Source organism: Homarus americanus, unplaced genomic scaffold (genome assembly GCF_018991925.1).
Source record: "Homarus americanus isolate GMGI-L3 unplaced genomic scaffold, GMGI_Hamer_2.0 scaffold32583, whole genome shotgun sequence".
Taxonomy (NCBI): domain Eukaryota; kingdom Metazoa; phylum Arthropoda; class Malacostraca; order Decapoda; family Nephropidae; genus Homarus; species Homarus americanus.
In genome coordinates this window covers 16,501,578-16,516,949 of record NW_024713129.1, presented here as the reverse complement: position 1 = coordinate 16,516,949, position 15,372 = coordinate 16,501,578, and positions in this window count along the sequence as shown.

Here is a 15,372-nt window from a genome sequence, read left to right as displayed (position 1 = left end):
CATGATCCAAAACCAGGGGGAGGGGGGAGCGTGATCCAAACCAGGGGGGGCGTAATCCAGGAAAGATGGGCCTGTTTTATGCCTCGGGGTGTGTGATCCAGGTCAGATGGGCATGATCCAAGGGAGGGGAGGTCGATGGTAATAGCTACAATATTTTTGATAGGAACTGTGGATGCCGAGGTCGGATTCGAACCCTTGTCCCCAAGGTAGCGCGTGAGGGAGGTAAGGAAGGGTGGCCTGAAGTATCGGTTGTCCAGCGAGCACATGAAGTGGCGTCTCTCTCTCTCTCTCTCTCTTCTCCTCGTTAGCCCTGTCCCTCCCTGGGAAATGTAGCCCTTACCTCCCCCTGTCTCTCCCCCACTACACCTCCATCATCACACCCCCATCACCACGCCTCCCCATCACCACACCTCCCCATCACCACACCTCCCATACCACACCCCACACCACACCCCCATCACCACACTCCCCCATCACCACATCCTCCATCACCACACCCCCCATCACCTCATCACATCTCCCCATCACCACACACCTCCTCCATCACCACACCCCCCATCACCACACCTCCCCATCACCACGCCTCCCCCACCACGCCTCCCCCCATCACCACATCTCCCCCATCACCACGCCTCCCATCACCACACCTCCCATCCCCATCACCTCCCATCACACCCACACTTCCCCATCACCACGCCCCCCCATCACCACGCTCCCCATCACCACACCACACCCCCCCATCACCACGCCTCCCCCATCACCACACCTCCCCATCACCACACCTCCCCCATCACCACACCTCCCCATCACCACACCTCCCCCATCACCACACCTCCCCATCACCACACCTCCCCATCACCACACCTCCCTCACCACACCCCATCACCACGCCCCCATTCACCACGCCTCCCCCATCACCACACCTCCCCCATCACCACACCTCTCCTAGGTAGACCCATAACACCAACCACGTACTGAAGTAGCCAGGTAACGACCCAACTACGGCCCCCTTTGTTGTTGTGGTCCCTGGAGGAGGAGGAGGAGGAAGGAGGGGAGGAGCAGGGAAAGGGGAAGAGAATGAGGAGGAGAAGGGGAGGTGAGGGAAGATGAAAAAGTGGAAGAAACTATGGAGGAGGAGGAGGAGGGAAAAGAAGAGGAGGATGCAGAAGAATATAAGGATGAGGAGGAGGAAGAGAGAGACGAATGGAGAGGAGTGTGTGAAGGGAGGGAGGAGGACAAGGCTATACATATTGTCCTTGTCCGAGTATAAACAGAAGTGTGTCTCCGTGCGGTTAGGAGATCAGGAGATTAACGAAGATGGCGAACATAGGAGAATCCGTTGTTCTTGTTATCCTAACACCAAGAACATGTTGACAATCACACACGAACACAAGCGACCGATAAATTATGGATACGTGTCTAGGGGCTAATCTCTCGCTATGTATATTTCAGAGAGAGAGAGAGAGAGAGAGAGAGAGAGAGAGAGAGAGAGAGAGTTCTTTTCTCATTATTATATCGTGTGGGTAGAATGGTCTTGACTCTTCCTGTCTTTTATTCTGATTGTAGCGTTAAATATATCAACAGGTAGACTCGTTCCTGTAATGGTTAGATGGGAAGCCTAATTATCACCTGCCAGCACCTACTCCGGATGTTCATTAGTGTCTTTATTTGCCGATAGTGGTTTGGTAATTCATTCCCTCACTCTTCTCCTCCTTCTCCTCCACCTTCCCCCCCCATCCCCATCCCCCACCCCCATAAATATCTCCGTCAACAACTCTAACACCCTTTAGCACATATCTAACACCCTTCCTTAGCATCTGTCAACACACTCTTATCATCAGTATAGCACATCCCCCAGAACCACCACCAATAGCTATAGCACACCCGAAACACACCTCTTGCACCCTCTAGCACATCTTAGACACCCCCAGCACGCCCTCATCGACACCCCCAGCACACACACAGACACACCCAGTACACACACAGACACAACCAGCACACACACACACAGACACACCCAGCACCAACCTTCAGAAGTCCCACGTCGGCCCAAAGACCTAAGCAACGAGCAAGAACCGATCGAGTCACAAGTGCTTTACTCACTCTATGAGGAATAAGTTAAAATAGTCGTGCAATAAGTCGTGTTTTGTAGAAGAGAGCGAGCACGACCCGCCAGATCTTTTAAAATTGTTTACATCGAAAGGGGGAAATTTCTCTTGAGTTGACAGACGCTCTCAAGATTACGTCGACTACCAACTCTAAAAATATTTCCAAACCTGTGTAAAAAAAAAGTGGCCGAGAGATGAATGGGTGTATTAGTGTATCGGCTGCCATGTATTGACTCACAACAAATCTCTCTTAAGCTCATACACACACACGCCTCGGCTCTCAACTTAACCCATATTGACGTAGGAATTGAAATTATTTACATAATCATCTGGTTTATGTAATACAATAACACTGTAAGTTGACATGGCAGGGAATGGTACAGTACAGTGCGTCCCTCTCTCTAAAATGTGTGTCCCTCTCTCTAGAATGTGCGTCCCTCTCTCTAGAATGTGCGTCTCTCTAAAATATGCGTCCCTCTCTCTAAAATGTGCGTCCCTCTCTCTAAAATGTGCGTCTCTCTCTAAAATATGTGTCCCTCTCTCTAAAATGTGCGCCCCTCTCTCTAGAATGTGCGTCTCTCTCTAAAATATGCGTCCCTCTCTCTAAAATGTGTGTCCCTCTCTCTAAAATGTGCGTCCCTCTCTCTAGAATGTGCGTCTCTCTCTAAAATATGCGTCCCTCTCTCTAAAATGTGTGTCCCTCTCTCTAAAATGTGTGCGTCTCTCTCCTAGTGTCGTCCCTCTCTCTAAAATGTGTGTCCCTCTCACAAAATGTATCAACGGAGCATGTATTATATTTGTGGAAGAAGATAATTAATGTTTTTGGGGTTAATATTGGATGTATGGGTGTGGATGAGTAGGTGGGTGGATGAGGGTGGATGTGGAAATGGAGGAAGTATGGGTGGATGTATGGTGCGGATGAGTAGGTAGGTGGATGTGGGTAGGTAGGTGGGTTTTGTGTTTAGAACGGTTGTGGTAAGTAAGTAGAAACCTTGTTTTCTCTGGTATGGGGCAAGAAGGAGGGAAAGAGGGAAGGAAGGAGGGAAGGGAAAAGGAAGGAAGGAAGGAGGGAAGGAAAGGAAGGGAAGGGAGGAAGGAGGGAAGGAAGGAAGGAAGGAGGGAAGGGAAGGAAGGAAGAAGGAAAGGAAGGAAGGAAGGAGGGAAGGAAAGGAAGGGAAGGGAGGAAGGAGGGAAGGAAGGAAGAAGGAAAGGAAGGAAGGAAGGAAGGAAGGAGGGAAGGAAGGAGGGAAGGGAAGGAAGGAACCTATAATAATAAGATATGACCTGAGTTTGTATCGGTCACAGTAAGGAATAGGGAGAATTTGTGTCTAGTTTAGAAGAAAAATACAATGGATCTATTTTATTTTGCTTGTGTGTTTACGTATTTGGGAACTCATCATCGTGGTATGTATATGCATTATGGAAAGTAGAGAATCATGCCAATTGCTTCTATTTACTCTATAATTATTTCCTGTAACATAGTAAAGAATATTATGAAGTCTGCAGCGTCGTGTTCTTGGTTTCTCCTTTAAAAGAACATTATATCTGGAAGTGTTTATGTTCTTGTGACTTGTCGTTGTCTCTGGTAACCGCAAGAGGAAGGACGAATATACCAAGTGTGTGTGGTGACCGTGACGTGTTCGGGATTCTTGAAGATACTTCTGTGGGTTTTGTTTTTCCTAATTTTGTGTAAGTAAACCGGTCTAGTGACTGAGGTGTTGACGCCATTTTGATTTCCATCTTTGAGTTATAGCTTAAACCCTCGAGTATGATGGTAGCCTTCTGGTTACAATAAATTAACCAAGTGAATAAGATATTTTAACCCTTTGAATACAGTGATTTAACCCTTTGAGTACGATACTAACCCTCTAAATTATAATAAATATAAGTTATCCTTCGTAAAATAAAACAAAAACATAAAACAGTCATACTGATATTTTGTATCGTCGGGTAAACCAGAGTTATCGTTCACGGGAGGAACTAGACTGTAAACCCTGCGACATAACATTAGTCAACAACACAACTTGGAAAAAAAAAAAAACACACACGAACAAATATTTATGGACACGGCTTTCGGACAACAATATCCCCGGTGCTTGTGTTTAGTCCGCAAATACAGCAACGTAATGGTTTATTCAACATGTCAAATACAGCGCTACAGGTTCTGCTGTCTGAACCCACAAAACCTACTACGCTCATTTCCCCTTTCTCCCTTCACCCTCATCCTCCTATCACCCTGACCCTCTTATCACCCTCACCCCACCTGCTCACCCATACCCTCCCTCCATTCTCTTCCTCCTCCCCCCCCCTACTATTACCCTCTTTTCCCCCCTCTCGTACCTTTCCCCTACTCTCATCCTCCTTCTCCCCCTCACCCCCCTTTTCCGCTCTTCTACCCAACCATTACACTCCCCCTAATCTCACCCGCTTTCCCCCCTCTCTCCCTCCTCCTCCCTCACCAAACCAACGACGGCACCAGTAACAACAACAACAACAGGATTAAGTCAGTAACAGCGGCAGTAATAGTAACACCGGCAGCAATAGTAACAACGGGAGAAGCAACAGTAAAAACGGGAGCAATAATAGTAGCAACGGCAGCAGCAACAGTAACGTCAACAGTGTATGGGAGAGTGGAGGAGGGAGGGAGGGAGGGAGAGGAGAGTGAAGGAGAGGGAGGAGAGTATGAGTGAGTGAAGGAGAGAGGGAGGGAGAGTATGAGTGAGTGAAGGAGAGAGGGAGGGAGAGGAAGGAGAGAGAATGAATTTACTTTTCGTCTTTCTCTCCTCAGAAGTCACCTCGAATATGGACACAGCGTTTGATGTTCTGGTGAAGAGAGAGAGTGTATCCATCACCTGAGCCTCATTAGTGGGGTAAAGGCTCATGAGAAAGATGAATATAGTTAGGTTAGGATGATGGTCAGATGATACTGTACTCTAACCCCCACCAACACGTGACGCAGTTCTCGTTAGGGCGTCTGACCTTTATCAGAGAGGATCTTCCCCATGTAAAGACTACCTAGAACTCTTAATGCTCCACTGTGAAGGCTCCTGAAGGTGGCGAGTGTGTTCCAGTTAATGATCTGGGAGCGGAGAGTCAAGCTCGGTTCATGCCCAAGGCCGTGTGGTCTATAAAGTCTATTATTAAAGGTGTTTTAGATACCCTCGGGTGTGGGGAAGTGACATGAATAACACGAGAAAGATGTCTCTCTGAACGTACAACAATCACGGACCTGAAATTCATGTGGTACGTGAACCAAGGACAAGGTATAGCCACGAAATGTCTGAGATCTACTGAACATCACAGAGGGCTCGTCAAGAGAGAGCTGGTATCTCTTCTATTCACTGACGCAAATGTCCCAAAAAACGGCCCAGAGGAGATGGCCAAACTTCTCCAGTCTATTAAAGGCCCAGAGCTGTTATCTCCCAGGCAGGCGGTGTTCCCTGTACTCTCACGGCCAGATGTCGGAAGTCTTCCCTCTTGGGATCGTTTCATCCACTCTTGTGCACGGTTCATTATTCATATTCTTGGTCTGTGTTTTTTACCCAAGTTGTAAAGGCAACAATAAGTTAAGTGTTTGGAGCAGTCTGAAGCCTTCTCGTTGTTTTTTTTCATTTGTGTGGAGTGAGGCTGTTGTTATAGTTTATGTGGAATGAGAAGTTAAGTTTCTTCAGGATTTCGTGGAGAGGACGAGGGTTTGACTGAAGTTCCTCGTGCAGGCTTTCTGAAGATGGGTCAACACACAAGGTAAACACAAAATAGAACTCTATTATATTTTTCGTGGAGGAAATAATTTTTGTTAGTATAGAATTTTCTTTCAAACGTCTATACTTAGACTTTATGAAGCTTTCACCTTCCTGTAATTTCTTAGCAAGTTAATACTGAAGCCTTGTGGTGACTCCAGGACCACTTTCTAGTAACACGTTTGTATCATCATCAATCGTAATCATCCTCGACAAGAGCTCAACTACTGCGTGTTCTGACAGACTGTACCGGGGCTCCTGACGCATGTGTTTGTTGGCTTTACTGCATCTAAGTGTTTTTGCCAAGTGTTCATAAGTGTTGTTCATTGATTTCCATTGTCAAGTGACGGAGTGGCTGGTGGTCTCTTAGGTAAAAGACGCAGCGACACACCTTTCTGGCAGTAAAATAAATAAATAAATAAATAAATATATGGATGTAATGTCGGTTTATTGAATTTTATTAGCACATAATTTATCCTTCAGTTTCTCTCACTATAAGCTATCGATTGATACAGTTGCCACTATAATGCAAGTAGCTACAAAATCGTGGTCTTCTTCTGAACACAAAACTATTTATTAATAATATAAAAATTCAGGGACTGATTTACTCTCTAAATGCTTGAAGAAAAATTTAAAACTTGTTATAAAGTTTATTTGTATATAAAACTTTCTGAAACTTGATGTAAACAATAATTGTATCTAAATTCTGAAAACATGATCTAAACCATTTGTAATTTAAGATTCCGAGACATGACCCTCACTCTGTTTACACGTAAAAGCAGGACTGATACTTGAGAGAGGGAGATTAAGACCCAAAGTGGTAAGAATAACCGTATAATGAGGACGTGTTGCGCCTCACTGTCTCTAATGGTGTAATACATCTCCCGTGTTATTGTTCTCTCTGCTGTGTATATACAGTAGTCGTGTGTGTGTTTTATAATCGTCTGCAGGAAGGATGAAACAGTCGTCATCATCTGTGTGTGTGTTTGTCTCTGTTGGTGTACACGAGGACGCATGAAGACTAAGATATTAATATATATATATATATTTTTTTTTCAAGAATATCTCCGTCTTGGGTCATGGTGGAATATGAAGATTATTGGTCTACAATATTGCCTCATCTGGTATCCTGGATGTGATTTTGTTGTATCATCATTATTATTATTATTATTATTATTTATTATTATTATTATTATTATTATTATTATTATTATTATTATTATTTATCATCATCATCATCATCATCATCATCATCATCATCATCATCATCATCATCATCATCATCATCATCATCATCATCATCATCATCATCATTTGTTATTTTTTATTTAGGTGTTAGTTACAAGTTGTTGTTAATTGTTGTCGTTGTTATTTATTATTATTTATATATTTATTTGTTGTTGTTAGGTGTTACATTTTGTTGTTAGATGTTACTTATTATTATTATTACCACCTTTGTTGTTAATGTTATGTTTTTGTTTTGTTTTTCATTTGAAACTATGGGTGAGTTTCTTTACGCCATTTGCCTGTGTCTACCCAGCAGTAATTGTAAACCTGGATGTTAATCGATTTGCGGATCGTGTTCCGGTTTAATGGTTAGCCAGTGCAGTTGGCGAGTTGTCCGGTCTTTTCGGACTATTCCTCGACACTGGATCCTGCAACTCGTTAACTTGGGGTGTAGTTGTTGTGTTGGTGACAGCTTCTACACCTTAAACAAATTCACGCCGAGGTGACCCTTAGGCCGGGTTATAGATCTAACTTAATCTAACTAGGTGTGATCGAGTCCAGCTTTACCAAACTCGGTGCTTAATAATCCTTTACCATTGGCCATGGCCACCTCACCTGCTGGGCGATAACGGAAGAGCCAATTAGTGAGATCTTGTTGCTTTTACGTTATTTTTGGTTTCCCTGGTGTGTGTGTGTGTGTGTGTGTGTGTGTGTGTGTGTGTGTGTGTGTGTGTGTGTGTGTGTGTGTGTGTGTGTGTGTGTGTGTGTGTGTGTGTGTGCTATAAAACGTGTGTACTTGTTGATAATACTACACACACAGACAGACGGTTTTTTCACCAGGTAATTATATTTTCAAGTAATTTATACACTCACCTGGTAAAGTCGACAGATAAATCCAAAAAAGCTCCCACGGTTACCAGGACAACGGACTATGGCAATAATCCTTCAAAAAATATATGTATATAAAGCCGACGAGAGGTCATAGTTCATCCATCTCTTGTGACCTTTTTTATATTATATTTTAGGTAGAATATCTGAATTATTTTTGTCTCCCTCATCACGACAAAAGGTGATTAATCATTGTTTGTCAGTTTTTGTTTACTTTCCCCGTGATGGTTGAGTGTGTGTGTGTGTGTGTGTGTGAGTGTGTGTGTGTGTGTGTATTGTGTGTATATGTATCCTGTATACGTGTGTGCATTTATCTGTGTTGTGTGTGTGTGTGTATGGATTTGTATGTGAGTGTATTTTTTCCTTTGTGTTTGTGCGTCTACATCTGTCTTTGTGTGTTGGAAGAATTGACAGAGAGGGTGGCGAGGGTGGGAGAGTGAAACGTGTTCTGGGGTGGCGAGGGTGGGGGAGTGAAACGTGTTCTGGGGTAGTGGGGTTGAGATGGGTGAGGGTGGGGAGTGGCTTAGGATTGGAGGTTGAGTTGGGGGAGGAGCTATGGTCAGGATTAGGGGGTTGTGATGTATGAGGTTGGGGGTAAGGGGTGATTAGGGTCAGGAGGTGGGAATGAGGGGATATAAGGGTCAGGTGGTGGGAATGACGGGATATAAGGGTCAGGGAGTGAGGGGTGGTGTCGGGTGAGGGATGTGTTTGGCCCGTCAAGTGTGTTAACTAGCGGCTCAGGTAATTAGGTGGTGCATAATGATGACACGAGGGGATAAAGACGCCTCTCCCTCTCTCCCTCCCTCCTCACTTCATCTCACCCCCACTACGCCTCCTCATCACTCTCCTCTCTCCCTCAATACTCTTTTCTCTCACCCCCACCACCACCACCACCACCACCACCACCCCTATCCTGTCAGCTGGTAGTGTTAATGATTGAGTCAGCTACGAGGAGAGAGAGAGAGAGAGAGAGAGAGAGAGAGAGACTATGGATGTATCCTTGTGGCTTTAAAGACCCGAATCGTCAAAGCAGTGCCGGCGCGGGCATTCACAAACGTCTGGCGTAATCTTCCGTCCCCAAATTAATACACTAGCAGATAATACGCCGTTTGCTTGCCTCTTGTGTGTGTGGAGCAGCGTACGTGAGAGAAAACTGTCAGGGCTCAAAGAAACTGCAATGTGCTGTAACCGCTTTTCTGGGACGACAGGAGAAACCAAACAAGTATTTACACATCATGTTAAAGAAAAAAAATGGTCGTTATAAGAGAGATTCGCTTTAACGGGTCACACAACACATCTGGCTTGGATAATTTCCCCGGATACGACCGCTCGCCACATTGGACAACTGGTCGTATATCGATTATTCAGGGGGACAAGGCGGGTCTCGGAATAACGATCGCTCAGGCAACATAGGTGGTGAAATGGACGAGAGGCTTGTGTAACGATTTTATCAGGATTTATACCATAACTCCATACTTTACTGAGCTAATTTAAGCCCCAGAACACGTGTGAAGCTGGGGACTAAGTGTACATTGATAACTGGCTTGTGTTATTCTGTTCAGTAGGAATGCTTGTACTTTATCGTTACTAGTCGCGTCTCGGAAACTGTAAACCATTAGTAGTTGAGGCCAAGACCCCCAGATAACACCTCCCTGGACACCTGTATGAGTAATCACTTACCTATAATAACAAATGACTTAAAGTTTGGGTTTTATGTGAGTTGATCCAATCGTCCAGCAACAACCATTACAAAGATGTATGATTTCTACTACGTTTTGTAATCTATTGAAATTGTGGGAATACAGAACATGAGATATGAAAACTTGACATGTATTCCTGATGATATTTTGGTCAGGTATTCATTGGTGTTATTTGTATTGATGTGAGTCTTGTTTACCACCATCTCCACCCTCGACCACTGTGACCCCGAGCGCCCCCTACTGCACCACACGAGTTGTATAATAATGACTCATTTATCTTCTCCATTAACTTTTCCTGATTTTTTGTTGTGGCGACTTTAAGGTGATCTGCACGTTTGGTGGTCTGAAGCTGAGGGTGTTAACTCCCATACGTACTAGGAGTCTCTCTGTGCTGAATAAAATCGTCTGGCGTTAGGTAAGTAGAATATTGAAAATGACGTCTAGTACTGAAGGAGTTAACTCTACCCGCTACATGACACTGACGCTGTTTTACGGTGTCTATTCCTCGTACTACTACTACCGCTACTACTACTATTCCCACACACTCTTAAAAACTTGTCATCTAAAGTTTTCCAATAAAATATACTCTCCGGAAGACGTTTTTTAATCCGGATTCTCAAAAAAATAGAAATGCGTCTTTTCCCGCCTTGTTGTCTTGAGCTGCGACACACAGATGACAGCCAACAATGACATGATAATTAACGAACATCCTCGGTTATGTTTCTACACTTTCTGACGTTAATTTTTTTCCCCTTAAATGAAACTACGAACGTGCATCTAATTAGTTGAGCTGTGACACAAAGATAACCGTAAATGTGGCGTTAAGTGATATTTTAAAATTTTTCTTCGGGGTAGAAACATTCTCTCACCCCGGGTTAAGGAGGAAATATTACTTACAGATCTCTGAGGGTCAAGGTTCTGGTGTTAATGAGGGAGGGAGGGAGGGAGGGAGGTGAGAAAGTTGAGAGAGACAGTAAGGTGTGTTAGGATGTGAATATTGAAGTTGTTTACGACATATCGGTAGGTAGATGAAGACTTTAAGAGAAGAGAATGGTGTAGTGTTTGCCCAAGGATTGAAGATTGATGGTTGGTGAGGTAGTGACGTTTGTAAACAAGAGATTAACTTCTTTCGTTATTCGTCTCTCTCTCTCTCTCTCTCTCTCTCTCTCTCTCTCTCTCTCTCTCTCTCTCTCTCTCTCTCTCTCTCTACGTCTACAACTTCAATATTTATGGAAAGAAATATTATCATCTATTTGAAGCTCGAACCTACATCACGTGGCAACAGGACCTACGTATTACTTTTGTCCACACCTGTGAACCCTTTCACCAGGTGTTCCAGCCTTACCAGAGAATGACAGTCGTCTCTGGAAGAATTTATATTACTGTCTTATTGAACACTTACAGTCGTATATTGACTCAGCATGAAATAATGGTTGGATTTTGTCTCGTTACCTCCTCGTTTACCCTCACCTGGAGTATACCGAAGTACGACTATCTCAAGATGGCGCATTTTACTCCACGGATTTATGGATATTTTTCACAGGTGTTGACGGCTGGTCTCACAGTAAGGCAGAGATATTTTCGCTGAGACTTCTGAATCTCTTTACGGTTATTTTCTGAGTTTGTAAAATAATTCACCATCTCGGGGAACGGAATTTCTTAGGCTTCTTATATGTTAATCTTGACGCCATTAGATTTAACTCATTTTAGTTATCATGAAAGACATATCAAGTAAATCAGTCGTCCTTATATTAACTAATTCTGCGTAGTTAGTGTAATATCAGTTAGTGTAATATTGGTAGAAATAGAAGCAAATAGTTTTAGCTTACCTGTAGATAATAGTATGGTCCAGGGGTGACAGGTGTAGAGAGAGGACCTTTTGGCAACAGGGCAGGTGAGGCGTGTTGTTGTTGTGGTGGTTAGTGTGTGTCTGTGTCTGGTTGGTTTATACTGTTGGTTTATAAATTCACTGTTTGGCTGTTAAGGGTTATCCATGTTTTGTTGATATTTGGTTCTGTGATGTGATATTGTGTATTTGGTTATGCTTGTGTTGGTTCAGGCATCACTCGTGTGTGTGTGTGTGTGTGTGTGTGTGTGTGTGTGTATTTTCTACGCATTAAGCCTTTTAAGCTTCCAACCTGACCTAACCTTACAATGTTGTATAGATCGATTGGAAACTTGGTAGGCAATTGGCATCACCTTTGTGACCTGCAAATGCTCATGTGTTTCGTAGGTCACGGGAGTCAAAGGCCAAGGTCACTCTTGCCGTAAACAAAACAAAGAACTGACCGAAATTTGTTCCATAAAGTTCGCCATTTTTTTTTTAATCTTTGTTGTTAAGGAGAAGAAAGAAAGGTGAATGTTTCCTTATCTTTCTTGGTGTAAATTAAAGAAAGTATTACTATTTCTTGGGCCGGACAGACAGACAGACAGACAGACAGACAGACAGACAGACAGACAGACAGACACACCCTAGGACCTGATACGCCTACACTCTCCTGGTCGTCTCACATAAACAAAAAAAAATCCCTCGTGTTTATCCATCCATCTGTTGATTTACCTCGTTGTTTTCCCTCTCTTCTTTGTTTACATTCTCTAACAGTTTTTTTTTGTTTACCCTGCCTAGATTTAGTGTTTACTGTAGACGACCCACCACCAGGGGATACTGACCAAATCTCGGCTGGGTCTGCTGGGAGGCCTCGAGTGTAAACAAACTGTGGTAGATGATTAGTAAGAGGGACGGGAAAGGGTCTCGGGTGGAGTGTGTGAGTGGTCTTGTCATTATGTTCGCTGCTTCACGTAACATAACTGAGATATAAGGGAATGTACCAGCTCTAAGTACTTAAAAATGTGTGTGTGTGTGTGTGTGTGTGTGTGTGTGTGTGTGTGTGTGTGTGTGTGTGTGTGTGTGTGTGTGTGTGTGTGTGTGTGTGTGTGTGTGTGTGTGTGTGTGTGTGTGTGTGTGTGTGTGTGTGTGTGTGGGTGGGCGCAGTCACGGTATAAGTCAGCAGGGAACAGAAGAGAACACCCACAGCATGCTGAAGGACACAGTCTATTGAATTACCATCCGAGGCCAAACTTGTCGCTCCAGCGTAAATTGTCGGATCTTTAAACTTGCAGCATCTCGGGGGCTATTGTGCCGCAAACAAGGAACCCCTGGGAAGAGTGAGATAGGAAGAGAATGTAAATAAAGGAGGGAGGTAGAACAGCGAGGGAAATCAACAAATGGAAGGATAAACAGAAGAGGATTTTACTGATTGTGAATTGGGCATCTGGGAGGATGTAGGAGGACAGTGTAGGAACGTGACGGCCGGGTTGAGTCTTTTCTTAGTCTCTGTGAATGATAATGTTGAATGTCTACCTGAATGATACTTACCCATACACCAGATGAAACTCAAGCATACATGACCTGTGTGAATATTCCTCTTTTTACATTATTCAACGAAAATTAATAAGGCTTTAAAGTTGTTTGATTTTCAATGTAGACAACCTTTATTTTATGTAAAAGTTGTTGTCGCCTCCTGAAGAAGAACCAGAGGGGATTATTGTAGTTCCTGAGGCTAAAATGGTGGTGAAGTATTTATAGAGGTAACGACACACACACACACACACACACACACACACTTGACTTACAGGGTTTTCTCCTCCTAGGGATCGTCAAGTGATGTTCATAGCGAGTAATGTGAGACAAATGGTGTTGACTGGAGGGAAGTGTGAGGCGCTGAGAAAAAAATAATGACTAAGATAATGAAGTTAAATGTATGGACAAATATTTGAAGGCCAAGTAATGTTGTTTCTTTAAGTGGAAGAAATTACATAAAAATAGCCTCAAGTTAGAGAGGAAATAGACCAAGAAGTATTCTAGGAACTGGCCGGGGGATTATTCCGAGTGAGCTACCGTCAACACAACTGAAAAACATAGATCTTATTTTTTCGTGGCTAAAGTAAACTTCACTTTACATTCTGGGGGAGAGAAGCGAGGTAGGCCGTGGAGGAGAGACCATCTTGAGACACTTTTATTTACTTCTTCTTCAGCTGACGGCAGACGAGGAGCTGAACTTCGCCTCCTTCAGTATTTGAGGAAACAACTATGGCCTCTTAAGTGGGATTCGAACCCGCGTTGCTTTGAACTGGGGTAATAAAAGCATTGGTTCCGATACGTGGTGATGTAGGTCAGTGCTTCACTGGAGTAGGTTAGTTGCCTACATAAATATTGCCGTTGTTTACATTCTCAACATGACCTGTGGTTGGTTGGTTGGTCGTGCTGTGTGGTGTTGTGTGGTGCTGTATGGTGCTATATAGTGCTGTTATGCTGTGTGGGTGATGTAGATGTTAAATGTATGTCCCAGTGTGCGTATAATGTACAGAAAATTGTGTGTGTGTGTATATAGTGAACCATGGGTGGTGTTACCGTAGAGTCTGGTGTGTGGGTCAACCCTCAGTGTGCTGGCTGGAGTGTTTGTATATTGCCCAAGTACTGTATTTGTCGTTGGCTATTATATGTATTTTATTTTATTGTTGTAGATATTGTTGTTGTTTGTATTGGTATTTTATTATCGTTTATTATTATTATATTTAGTCTTGTGATTATTTTTAACGTTTCGTTGTTTTTCATAAAGTTGTTCGGTGTATTTTAAGAAGTCTGCCTCATAGAATATTCTTTTACCCTAAAACTTTTCATAATCGTGGTTTAAATAAAAGTCTTAAAAGTTTACAGAATACTCTTTTTCAGAAGTTTGTCGTGGTATACTTGAAAGTTTTTTTTTATGAACTTTGAGTCTGGTTCACTTTAAGGTTTGTTAGGTATTATAAGATTTTGTTTCTTGAAATTAAACGTTGATATTTGTCCCCTCCCCCCTTCTTCCCTCCTTCCCTTCTTTACCCCCCCTCACCCCTACACTCCTCTACCCTTCTCCCATACCCCTTCCCTTCCTCTACCCTTCACCCTCCCTTCCTATACCCTTCCCTTCTTCCTCCAACCCTTCCTCTACCCTCCCTCCTCCCCCTCTACTACCCTCCCTCTCTTCCTCCTCATCCTCCTCTTACCTCCTCCCCTCACCCCCGCCCCTCTTCTACCCCCAACTCTTCCCCCTCATTCCCCCTCCTCTTGTGTACCGGGTTCAGAGTATTCAGTATACTATATCCACACTACCCCTAAAAGACGTGGCCTATGGAACCCACATTCACCAATACATTATTTTTTTCTTCTGTATTTTAGTGATCTATAAATACAGGAGATGGGCTTTTGGAATGATATCTAATAGTGAAATGTAAAGACGGTCTCAGTACCATTTGTCCACCATCTTTGTGTCGCCATCCCTTGGTTTTAAATGTTGCACTCTTAAGTTTCCATTCTTGGGGTGAAAATTTAACGTGTGGTTCATAACACTCGGGAGACAACAACAGACAATAACATTCTCGGCTTCAGGGGGTCTTAAGACTTTGTGTTTATTTATTTATTTTTTTTCTTTTATTGTGACGAGAAGGAATGCAGGTGAGACGGTCTTAGTGTAAAGGTGTGTAAAGGTGTTGGTATTTTGGTTTATCTTTATTGTTTAACCCTTGGTGGATGATGGTTTAATCTTTTGAGGACGATGATTTAATATTTTTGAGGACGGTAGTTTAATCTTTTGAGGACGATGGTTTAATCTTTTGTGGACGATGGTTTAATCTTTTGAGGACGATGGTTTAATATTTTGAGGACGTTGG